The following is a 12,036-nucleotide window of genomic DNA, read 5'->3' on the forward strand; positions in this document are numbered from 1 at the left end:
GGGAAACAGGGGGAAAATCCATGTGGGAAACAGGGGGGAAATCCATGTGAGAAACAGGGGGAAAAATCCGTGTGGATTGACATCACCTGAGCTGCTCGGGTGGAAATGGCCAGGTGAGAGCAGCACTGGAGTCATCCCTGCCCTCTACAAGGCCAGGAAAACCAGAGCCATTGGGAATTTGGTGTGCTCTGCCCTAATTTGTACCTGTCTGCCTCGCAGTGGAGCTGGAAACTCAGCTCAGAGGCAGTGCTGGATCCTCCCTGAGCCGCCCTCCTGGTTAATTAAAAGATATTCTCCCCTATAGCTCCTAGCCCAAATCCCATTTGCCAGGCTCTCTCATGGGCAAAGAAAGGCTGAAATTCAAGCTGGAAGGGCTAAATAGATCCACATTGTGCTGTGGAAAAAGGAAAAAAAAAACCAACCAAAAACCCAGCCCACATCCCAATTCAGTTAGCTGCTTAAAACGCTGCCTTGCTTATTGCCATTGTTGGAAAAGCTCATAAATCATGAGATTACTTTCTCAGGGCCTGTCCTAGGAGCTGTCCTGAGGGTGGGGAGATTTAGGCAGCGCAGGAAATGGGGATGTTGGCTCCAATCAGTGGCCAGGAGTGAATCCCCCCCAGCCCCAGGGACCCCCAAGGCCCAGCCTTGCACACCAGGGCAGGATTGTGGAGCCTCCAGAGCATTTTAGGGAGCACTTGCAGGGCTCTGCTGCTTTTGTGTCTCACGTTTAGTGTGGCTGAAGGGGCTCTGCAGTCACCCAGATCCGGGGATGCTGCTGAAATTTGGGCACATCCACATTATTCTGCTTTGTATTTCCTAAAGGAGTAGAATATTTTCTGTTCCTCAGCTCTTTGGCATCCTGAGGTCCGGCAGCTCTTGGGATTGAAATTGGAGTAGAAGAGATTTTTGTCTTGGGCTCGGTGCCTGTGTTGTGCTTCCAAAATCCCAGAGATTGAGGAGCTCTCCTTAACAGCTGTACAGGTGCACGTGCTGAAAGAAATGATGGGTTGTCATTCCAGCCCAACTTCTGCTCGTGTCAAAGGTGATATTTTGATAAATAATCAAAATGGATTGATTTTGAGAAAGCTGAAAAGGATTTATCCCCACTAGGATAAATGGTGAAGCCCTTCCTCTAAAAATCTCATTATTTTTGAAAATCAGGAGTTTTTCTTCAGAGCATTCCTGTTGGTTTAATCTGTTGCATTCTGCAGGCACCGAGTTTGACCCAAAATCCCCATTTTCCCCTAGAAATGAGCTGCATTGAGCTGAACCTGCCCCTCCAGCAGTGGCACAGGGCTGCCAGGGCAGTTTCACCCAATATCCCCATTTTTCCCCTAGAAATGAGCTGCATTGAGCCTTCCAGCAGTGGCACAGGGCTGCCAGGGCAGTTTGACCCAAAATCCCCATTTTTCCCTACAAATGAGCTGAATTGAGCCTTCCAGCAGTGGCACAGGGCTGCCAGGGCAGTTTCACCCAATATCCCCATTTTTCCCCTAGAAATGAGCTGCATTGAGCCTTCCAGCAGTGGCACAGGGCTGCCAGGGCAATTTGACCCAAAATCCCCATTTTTTTCACAGAAATGAGCTGAATTGAGCTGTATTGAGCTGCATTCAGCCTTCCAGCAGTGGCACAGGGCTGCCAGGGCAGGTTTCTCCTGCCTGCCAGTGGGAGAGCCCTGCCAGGGACCTGTTGGGTCTTTTAATCCCTTTTTCTGCCTTCACCTGGCTGCCTGGCAGAGGCCTTGAGGATGAGATGGGCTCTGTGTGTGTGAGGTGCTGAGCACCACGGGCTCCTGCCCCACTCTGGGGCTGGCACTGAACCCCGGATGGATCCAAGGATGGATCCAAGCCCTCCCTTCCTGCCAGCAGAGCAGCACCTGGGCCTAAATTTAGCTCCAGACCTGCCACACTCTTCAAGCCAAACTGGGACAACCCTGATAGGAGCAGCTCAGAGATAAAATATTCCAGGTCTTTCTCATTACAATTCTCCTCATGCAAGATTATCTTTGATTTTCTTTTTTTTTTTTTTTTTCCATAGCTCCTCCACACTGGCAGCCAGAGGCTTTGTTTAAAACACATCCATCATTATCACTGTAATGTATTATTATTATTATTACTTATTCATTCATATAGCATTTTTCTCCCAACAACCCAGGAATCAAAGTGGTTTACACTCTTGCTGTCTGAAAGCAATCTGAAAGGAGAAATTAAGGGCGGGGGGAGTGTTAAAAATACCTAAATAAATCTGTGAAACTGGTTTCAGGTTCGCAGTGAAAACTCCAGGTCAAAGCAAGGAGGCAGAAAAATAATGGTGAGGAGCTGTGGGTAGCTGGGAAAGAAATTTTGTTGTGTAACAAGATATGAAAGAGAATTTAGAAGAGGCTTTGCCTCGTCTCTGCCTTGAAGGATGTTCTCCAGGTAGCTGAGTGTGATGCACAATAGATCAGCTCTGAAGCAGGAATCCAGAGCTTGCTTCAGCACGGGGACATCTGGGAGTTCAGGTGGAGATTTATGGCATAATTAATAAGGATGGAGGCTGGTGCAGAATTCCAGTGATGCTCACATTTTAGGTTCTGCGGGGCTGGGCTTTATTTGCAGTTATATTAAAAAAAAATAAACAAAAAACAAAACAAAAAAAAAAAAACCCAACCAAAACCAGAAAAAAACCCAAAAACCAAAACAAAACCAAAACCAAAAAATAACCCCAAAAAATCCAACCCACAGCCCCAAATAAATGTAAAGGAGGGACTTGTGGGGTTAACTGTGAAAGAGGGGAGGTGAAACCCAAACAAACCCCTAATTCTGCCCTTCCAAAGATTAAAACCACCTCACATCTGCCTCACCCCAACAAAACCCAGCACAAAACCCTGCAGAGGCTGCGTGACATCTTGATTTTAGAGCCAGTCAGACTGGAGAACCCTGAAGCCTTCAATAATTCATTGTTTTCTCCTCCTAATTTCCTTCCCTGCTCCGAACGTGCCCCGTGTGTTTCTCGCTCAAGGTTTAGCTCAAGGTGATTCTGTTTGCGCAGCTTTCCCGTGCAGCCTCTTCCCTTTTTAATTTTAATGCCGCGTTTTGAGTTTGTCTCCTGCAAACCTCGCTGTCTGCCTTGTGGAGTAGCAGGAAGGCAGGGAAAGATATGACTAAGGAAGATTATGATATCATTCTGGCTAAGTGCAAATGCATTTTAAAAAATGCTTTGGCTTCTTACCAAGAGGAAGTGACAGATGATCTTTGGCAATTTTATTAATGCATCTTTTCTGTGTTGTTCTGCATATCCCCATTAGTTTCTAGAAGCAGACAAGGACCAGCATTAATTTTCTAAATCTTTGCTGTCTTCTCTCTCAAAAGCCTTGTATAGATATGGAAAACTCCATCCCAGATCTGCATTTTTTTTTTTTTCCCTTTATGTATATATGTGAAATCCTTATTTGAATATCTGCCCACTGGTTATTTTATACCATCATTTGCATAGTTCAGCTTCCTCCTGACTCCTCAGCAAGATTTAAATATAACAGCCACCATCCCAGCGTGTATTAACAGGTCTGGGAGTTCACCTGGATGTCTTCAGAGAGCTGTCACGTTCCCAACTGCAAAATAAGGAAAAGAGCCACCGTGGCCAAGAATTTTCTGGACAACGTCCTAAGCAATGCTGAGAGCCAAGGAGCAGCTCCTCTGCCACCATCACCTCTCTGATGCCACCCCTTAGGGTGACCTCTGAGGTGACCAGGAGTGGCTGCTCTGTAAAATCTCTTTTTTGCTCCAAATCCAGAGTTTTATCCCTATTTTCCACCCTGCTTTCCTTTCCCCAGCTGTCCAGAGCCTTTTCCAGTGGGATTATTCAATTCTAGCATGAAGGTATGGCTGTAAAAGCAGGTGTCCATCTGTCCAGGGATGCAGAACGAGCCCAAGTGTCCCATTCCAAAGGCCACGTGGTGTTTTTGCCACAGGAACAGACAAGGGGCTAATTACAGGATCAGGGAAACACTGAGAGAGACGAGTCAAATACAAAATATTCAATTCATTTAATATTCCTGATGAATAGGCAAATTACTCTAATCACATTAGTTATTCTATTCATTTATTAGCTAAGAGTGATTAGCAGTGAATAGCTGTAAGAGGATCTTCCAGGTGCAAAAATTAGGCATCTATAGTTTCATGATGTTTATTTTCAGCGGAAGATAATTGTCTCTTTAGCTCCTCTCAGACACACACACACACACACACACACACACACTCTGCCACACACAGACCCACTCCCTTTTGTCCAGGGAAAAGGTAGGGAAAAAAAACCCACACAGGTGTGGAGAGATAAGGCCAATTCCCTGCAGAATTTAACAGGATTTATTTCAAAACAGTCGGGAAGAGATTTCTCCAAGATTAGGCCAAGTTAATGCGCGGGGATTTGGGCGGCGGTTCCCACGGAGCGCTCGGATAATGCCATTTTAAGCACCAGGCTCTGCTTCCTTCATGCTTGATTTGATTGTGCTGGAGAGCAGGAGCTTGGCTGGATCCGCAGCACAAATGGAGCCCAGGTCCCTCGTGTGACAGTGGCACTGCCACCCTGCTCCTGTGGCTGCTCTGGCCGATTCCTTCTGGAGCTGAATGCAGGATCAGAGGCTGCTTTGGAGGGGAAGAGATGGCAAAGTCCATCCAATTCCATGGGCGGGGACACCTTCCCCCATCCCAGGGTGCTCCAACCTTCTGCTCTCACCAGATCCCTTCTGGTGCTAAATTCAGGATCAGAGGCTGGTTTGGGTTGAAAAGGATGGCAAAGTCCATCCAATTCCATGGGCAGGGACACCTTCCTCTGTCTCAGGGTGCTCCAACCCTGCCTGGGACACTCCCAGGAGTTGCAGGGACATCTTCCACCATCCCAGGGTGCTCCAACCTGCTGCTCTCACTGATTCCTTCTGGTGCCAAGGATCAGAGATTGGTTTGGGTTGGAAGAGATGGCAAAGTCCATCCAATTCCATGGGCAGGGACACCTTCCACCATCCCAAGGTGCTCCAACTCTGCCTGGGACTCTCACAGGAGTTGCAGTTTTCACTGCCAGCTCAAAGTTCTGGAAAGCCACGAGCCAGCCTCAGCCCGAGTGGTTGAGTCAAAAGCCGTGGCCGTGGCATTCTCAATAATTATACAGTATTACATAAGATGGGTTTCCAATAGTTGTTAGGGACTTTCTCTAACAGCTCTCTGTTTCAGGATTCAGCAGCTCTCTGTTTCAGCAGCAAGAAGGACATTCAGGGATGTCAAAGATCAACATCTCCAGCCAAGGAACCCTCTCCTGAACCTCAGCTGTGTGGACTTGAAACAATGAGCATTGGTGGTTTAGGTTTCTTACATTGTGAACCTTGTTTTGGTGATATAAATACATATTCTTCAGGTAAACAATCTTCCTAACACGTTCCACATGTGTAAAAGCAACAGGGGTAGAGAACAGAGATAAGAATTGTTTTCTCTTCTTCTCTCTGTGCTTCTCTAGGGAGAAAAAAGAAAAAAATGGGAGAGAATTTTCTGTCTTTCTGTTCAGAGAATGTGAATGCCACATCCAGGGATGCAGGAGCAGCCACAGCTTCTCTGGGCACCTGTGCCAGGGCCTGCCCACCCTCCCAGCCAGGAATTCCTTCCCAAAATCCCACCTGACCCTGTGGTGATTGATTTACAAATAATTCACAAGTCTGTAACTCGTCCTTTTCCAGATGACTCTGATGAGGAAAAGAAACAAAGCTGGCTGGAATTCTGCCTGGAATAATTTATAGGAATCCAACAAAATATAAGGAACACTTGTCAGGGTGGTTGCCCAGCTCTTCATGGGATGGGAAATTAAGGACCAGCAGACACATCCAGTGGGGGACAGGTAACAAAAAAGCAGGTTTGAGCTGGAAAGGACCTTAAAGATCATTCACCCCTCTGCTATGGGCAGGGACACCTTCCCAGAAACCCAGGATGGTTTGGGTTGGACAAGAACATCAAAGATCATCACCTTTCCATGGGCAGGGACACCTTCCAGCACTCCAGGAGGCTCCAAACCCCATCCAAGCTGCCCTTGGACACTGCCAGGGGTGGAGCAGCTCCCCTGGGCAGGGTTAGAGCGGGGGCAGGTGAAAGGGAATTTCTGCATCCCCAAACTTCGCCTCCTGTGCTGCCTCACCCCTCACCTCAACCTCGAGGCTTGATGGGTCCCCCCAGGGCTCTGCAGCAGCGAGTGCAGGATGGAGAGCTGGGACTGCAGGACAGCATTTCCCTGATTTCCCTGAGAGGGAAATCCATCCTCAGGACTTCAGCTGCTCACAGGGACCCCCAGATGTGTTAGAAATTCTCTCTTCCCAGCCTGGCAGTAGAAGAAGGAGTCAGGGCTCTTCAGTTCTCGGTCTCAAGGTTGTTCATTGTTCCTTATCTATAAAATTCTTTCTCCTGCCCTGCCAAGGTCCATCCAGCAGGACAGTTCCAGGCACTCTGCCTGTCCCTAGGGTGGTGTTCGCTGTTTACACTAAAAACTACCTGTACAATATTTACCATAACTTCCCAATACTCATCACCTGTGTTAGACACTGAGCTTCTACTCTAAACCAATCCCAAAGTGCCACCAGCACAGCAGAAGATGGAGGCCAAGGAGAAGAAGGAGAAAGGCTGGACATGCCCAGATCCCTCCATCTTGCCCCCCTAACCCCCATTCTAAAAACCCCAAAAAAATCCAGTTTTCACCCCGTGACAAACTAATTATTATTCTACTTAGACTTTCGTGGCTTGCAGATCCTCATATAAAGTTGGTAACTTTTTCCATGGGTCACAATCAAAGGCACAGGGGCATCCTGGGCTCTGTGCCAGGGTCCCTGAGCCCCCTGGCAGGGGTTTGGGCACTCCAGGACAGCCTGAGGGGTGTCCTGAACGCTGACAATCGATGGGCAGCAGCGTTTGGAGCAAACTGACAGCAGCATTTACTCCTGGATTGCAGCGGCCCTGCCCTAATTCAACGTTCTCAGGCACTTTCAGGATGTTATGCTAAGCAAAGGCTGAGCTGTCATTACATTTTCATGAAGTCAATGCAGTTTCTAACAGCTCAGAAAAAAAGGAATTTACAAGAATTGATCAAATATCTCATTTTTTTCCAAGGGAATCTGCTCCTCTGGATTTCCCTGAGCTGTCAGCTCACGTTGACGTGATCTGATTGATGCTGTTTGCCACATTAAGGAACGTTGGGAGCTAATCTGTTTTAATCCCATTCTCTGTTTTTAATACAATACTCTTGAAGGTAACTGAAGGTTATTACTTATTTTAAAAAGCTTAAATATTTGTGTCAAAACATTGGCCTCAAAGGTTCAAATCCAGCCTTTGCCACACAGCTCGATGGAGAGGAAAAAAAAAAAATTAAAGAAAAAAAAAAAAAAAAAAAGAAAACCCCCAAACCAGCAATGTTGAGACCATTTGGAATGATCTAATCCACGCTTCAAATCCCTTTGTTCTCCTGTTCCCTTGCAGTGCTGGAGAGTTTGAGCTGAATGCCATTTATTGGATGGTTTAAGGGGATGCTGGCTGTGCTGAGGAGTTTCCTCTCCAGCCTCTTTGCAGCTCCACATTTTCCCATCTCCCAGTTTGCTCCCAGTTTGCTCCCAGTTTGGGGGAAAGCTGCCATATCACAGGGAATTTCCTAATGGGAAAAAAACCAAAAACCTGAAAATCCACAGGGAAAACTGCTACCTTTATTGCTGGGGGAGAAAACTGTGTTTTTTCCAGGATTTTCAAACCAGTATTGGGGGGATTGATTAAAAAAGAAAAGAAGTCCTGGGGTAATGAGAGTTGTACATTACCTTAGAGGAATCATTTATCTCCATGCCAGTTGTTTAGCTGGCTTTGCCAAGCTTGAAAATTTAGATTTATTGGTGCCAACACCAGCAAAGGAAGTATTTAATGGGCTGGTGCTCTGTGGAGGTGGCGAGGAAAAGCAACAGAAAGTCAGGAGGTGGATGGGATTGTGCATCCATGGCTTTTCTTTTGGTTTCTTAGGAATAAATTCAGATTGCTGAATGAAATGAGGATTTTCAGGAAGATGGGTGCAAGGTACTGGACATGTATTAAACTCCAGCATTTTGCTGATGTCAGGACTTAAATTTCTGATTTTTGATCTTTAACTTGGCCTGTTTTGTGGGCAATATTTTGTGGTCACTGAGCTGCCTGTGCCAGGACAAGGCTCCTCTGCTTTTTCCAGAAGTTCTGGATGGGGGCCCCCACATTTGTGTTCTGCTGGGGCTGCTGTTGTTTACCCCACACGCTCAAACAGGGCTCGCAGTGGCTTTTTCTGGTTTATTTTCTTAGAAATAAATTCAGATTGCTGAGAGAAAATATCATTTTTAGGAAGATGGGTGCAAAGTACTGGACGTGTATTAAACTCCAGCATTTTGCTGATGTCAAGATTTAAATTTCTGATTTTTGAACTTTACCTTTGCCTGTTCTGGGGCAATATTTTATGGCCACTCAGCTTGGCTGTGCCAGGACAAGGCTCCTCAGCCTTTCCCCAAAGGTCCTGGCTGTGACCAGGGCGCTCCCCCCAGCACCCCCACATTTGCTTGTGCTTGTGTTCTGCTGGGGCTGCTGTTGTTTACCCCACACGCTCAAACAGGGCTCGCAGTGCCTTGGCAGGAGCAGATGTGAGGCACAATCTTGGACGCCTTCCCAGGCTCGCTCCGAGTGCTCAGTATTTCCTGCACGGAGCCAGTCTAGTCTGACACGACGCCAGCTGCACGAAATGTGCTCTCCCACTGAATGCTCAGTGTCTGGGTGGCTCGGGGATAGCACTCAGAACCACCATTCCCCACCTTTTCAGCCCATTTCCACCCCGTTTCCACCCCGTTTTCTTCCCAAACCTCCCGCAGCACCGCAGGGAGCACCCTGAGCAGCAGCCTTGGGTGAAATGAGAGTTCTGAGGCCAAAATCTCCCCATGCACCTGCTGCACATCCTGCAGCAGCTGCCACTGGACCTGTGCTGACCCAGCACAGCCCCTGGCACGGCTTTTTGAGCTGAGCTATCCCCCACAGTCCAAAAAAAAAAATGGATTTTTCACCTGTTTTTGATTAAATCTTCAGCCTCAGAGCGAACAGCTCCACGTGCGCTTATGGTTTATGTAGATCAAGCAAAGTGGTGAGCACTGAGTCCCTCCCTGCCAAGTTTTCCCCTTGCTGGAGCACAGAGTCCACTTAAGAGCTACAATCTGGTTGCTTCATTTGCTTTCAAATTCGCCTCCCCATTTGTTCCTCCAAGACATTTGGGTAAGTGGCAGCATCTGTCTTGTGTTTGTGTTATTCACACTGAATTTCCAAATGGACATTTCCAATGGGTGCAAGATGCTGCTCTGGCTGGGAAATCAGACTTCTGCAGGCTGTGCTTGACTTATTAGATGTTAACCAGGCTGGGGCTGGATGTGGGGATGGATGTGGGGATGGATGTGGGGATGGATGTGGGGATGGATGTGGGGATGGATGCGGGGATGGATGTGGGGATGGATGTGGGGATGGATGGATGGATGTGGGGATGGATGTGGGGCTGGATGTGGGGATGGATGCAGGGATGGATGTGGGGATGGATGTGGGGATGGATGTGGGATGGATGTGGGGATGGATGTGGGGCTGGATGTGGGGATGGATGTGGGGATGGATGTGGGGATGGATGTGGGGATGGATGGATGGATGTGGGGATGGATGTGGGGATGGATGTGGGGCTGGATGTGGGGATGGATGGATGGATGTGGGGATGGATGTGGGGATGGATGTGGGGATGGATGTGGGGATGGATGTGGGGATGGATGCGGGGATGGATGCGGGGATGGATGCGGGGATGGATGTGGGGATGGATGTGGGGATGGATGTGGGGCTGGATGTAGGGATGGATACAGGGATGGATGTGGGGATGGATGTGGGGATGGATGTGGGGATGGATGCGGGGATGGATGTGGGGATGGATGTGGGGATGGATGGATGGATGTGGGAATGGATACAGGGATGGATGGAGCAGCGCTGGAGCGTTTTCCCCTCTCAGTCTCGCCAGCCCAGGGTGACGGTGCTGCTGGAAGGGCCCCGTGCAAGGTCACCTGTGTGTCCCCAGGGATGGTGGCCAGGTCCCAGCCCGGGAGAGGCTCATTCCGCCGGCCCAGGGGCCCTCTAGCGGCACTCCCGGCTGGGTCTGCTCAGCCCGGCTCCTCCTGGGCGGGCAATGTCCCCGCTCTGGGGACAGCGGGACCCGGCACCAGGGCGCCCATGGCTGCCTGCGCCCTCCCCAGCACCTTCCAGAGCCAAAGCCCGAACTGGGCTGTGAACATTCATGTTCCTCACTTCGTTTTTCCTTTCTTTCCCTTTTTTTTATCATTCTTCATTCTTTTATTTTCCCACTTTCCAGGCTCCCTTTTCAGTCTGTTTGTAAATAAATCTCCCTTCATCCATCCCCTTTCCCCTTTTAATCAATTTTTGGAGGTGTCAGAGAAACGGTTCAGATGTTCCCAGCAGCAAATAGAAGCTTTAAGTTGTTCCCTGATGGTTCCACTCCTTATCCCTTTCATTTACAGTGGGGGGGAAACACAGATAATTGCAGATCCTGTACATCTCAAACTGTTTGTGGTGATAGTTACAATTATCCAAAATAATTGGCAGAAAGATTTGTGGACTTAATGTGCCGGGCTAAATTAATACTTTTAAATGCTAGAATTTTACCAGCCTGTGTTTGTGCCATCCATGCTGGAGCTCCTAAAATGGCCTAAATTGGCCATGTTGGCCATAAGGAGGCATAAAAAGGTTGCTGGTGTCGATTTAGATTGGAGTTTATGTGAGCAGCTATGAGGGAGGACAGGGAGGAATATCACTTGCACCCATAGGAATCTGGTTTCTTTTTCTCAACTCATCCCTGACAGAGTTTAAATAGAGGCAAAATGTTCATGTGCTGAGCCATGGATGGCCAGGTTGCCCAGAGGAAGCCAATTCTCAAATCCTCAGCAGTGCTCCTGCTCCAGGCTGGGAGACAAACCCTCCTCTGGTGTCACTGACATCTTTTATGGAAAATCCTTTTCTTCAGGATTTTTCCTCCTGAGAAGCTGAGAGGCCTCAGGAACAAAATGCAAACAATGGTTATCTGCTGCTGTGGAATGCAACAGGTGCAGCTGGGATTGGGCTCATGGGGTTGTTTCTGATTAATGGCCAATCACAGCCCAGCTGGCTCAGACAGAGAGCTGAGCCACAAACCTTTGTTATCATTCTTTTCTTTTCTATTCTATTCTATTCTATTCTATTCTATTCTATTCTATTCTATTCTATTCTATTCTATTCTATTCTATTCTTAGCCAGCCTTCTGATGAAATCCTTTCTTCTATTGTTTTAGTATAGTTTTAATATAATATATATCATAAAATAATAAATCAAGCCTTCTGAAACATGGAGTCAGATCCTCGTCTCCTCCCTCATCCTCAGACCCCTGTGACACAGGGGTCACACTCTGGTTCCTCTGTCTCCATGGGAGGTGTGGAACAGCAGCAGCTCCTTTCTGGGAGTTTGAGGGAGAGGAAAACATCTGGAATTCCTGGGCAGGGCATTCCCCTTCCCTGCAGAGCTGCCCCACTGCTGGACCCCAACAACAACTGAGAAATTCTCCTTTGGGGAACCCTAAAATCCTGAATTGGGGATCGGAGTCAGCCAGGGTTGAACACTTGTGCCAACCTGAGTTTTGAGGGGGCTGCTCTTGGGATGGGGTCAGGAAAGGAGCCGGGAAGGGGCTGGGGGTGCAGGCAGAGCTGCAGGCAGGGCCCTGCGGGTGGCTCGGGAGCAAACGCGGCCTTGGCCTCTGCCAGGAGAGCTCAGTGCCCAGCAGCCAGACTGTGGGGAGAGAGACATTGGGAGAGAAGGGCTGACAGGGACTGACAGGAGCTTAGCACCCTGCTGGATGCAGCCTTTGGAAAAGGGCGATGAAAGATAAAATCAGATCAAATCCTGCTCCTGGTGCAGCCCTTTGTCTGAGAGATGCCAGGCAAGGCTGTGCCAAGGTACTTTTCCCTGA

The sequence above is a fragment of the Agelaius phoeniceus genome, chromosome 23, assembly GCF_051311805.1.
Source record: "Agelaius phoeniceus isolate bAgePho1 chromosome 23, bAgePho1.hap1, whole genome shotgun sequence".
NCBI classification, from domain to species: Eukaryota; Metazoa; Chordata; class Aves; order Passeriformes; family Icteridae; genus Agelaius; species Agelaius phoeniceus.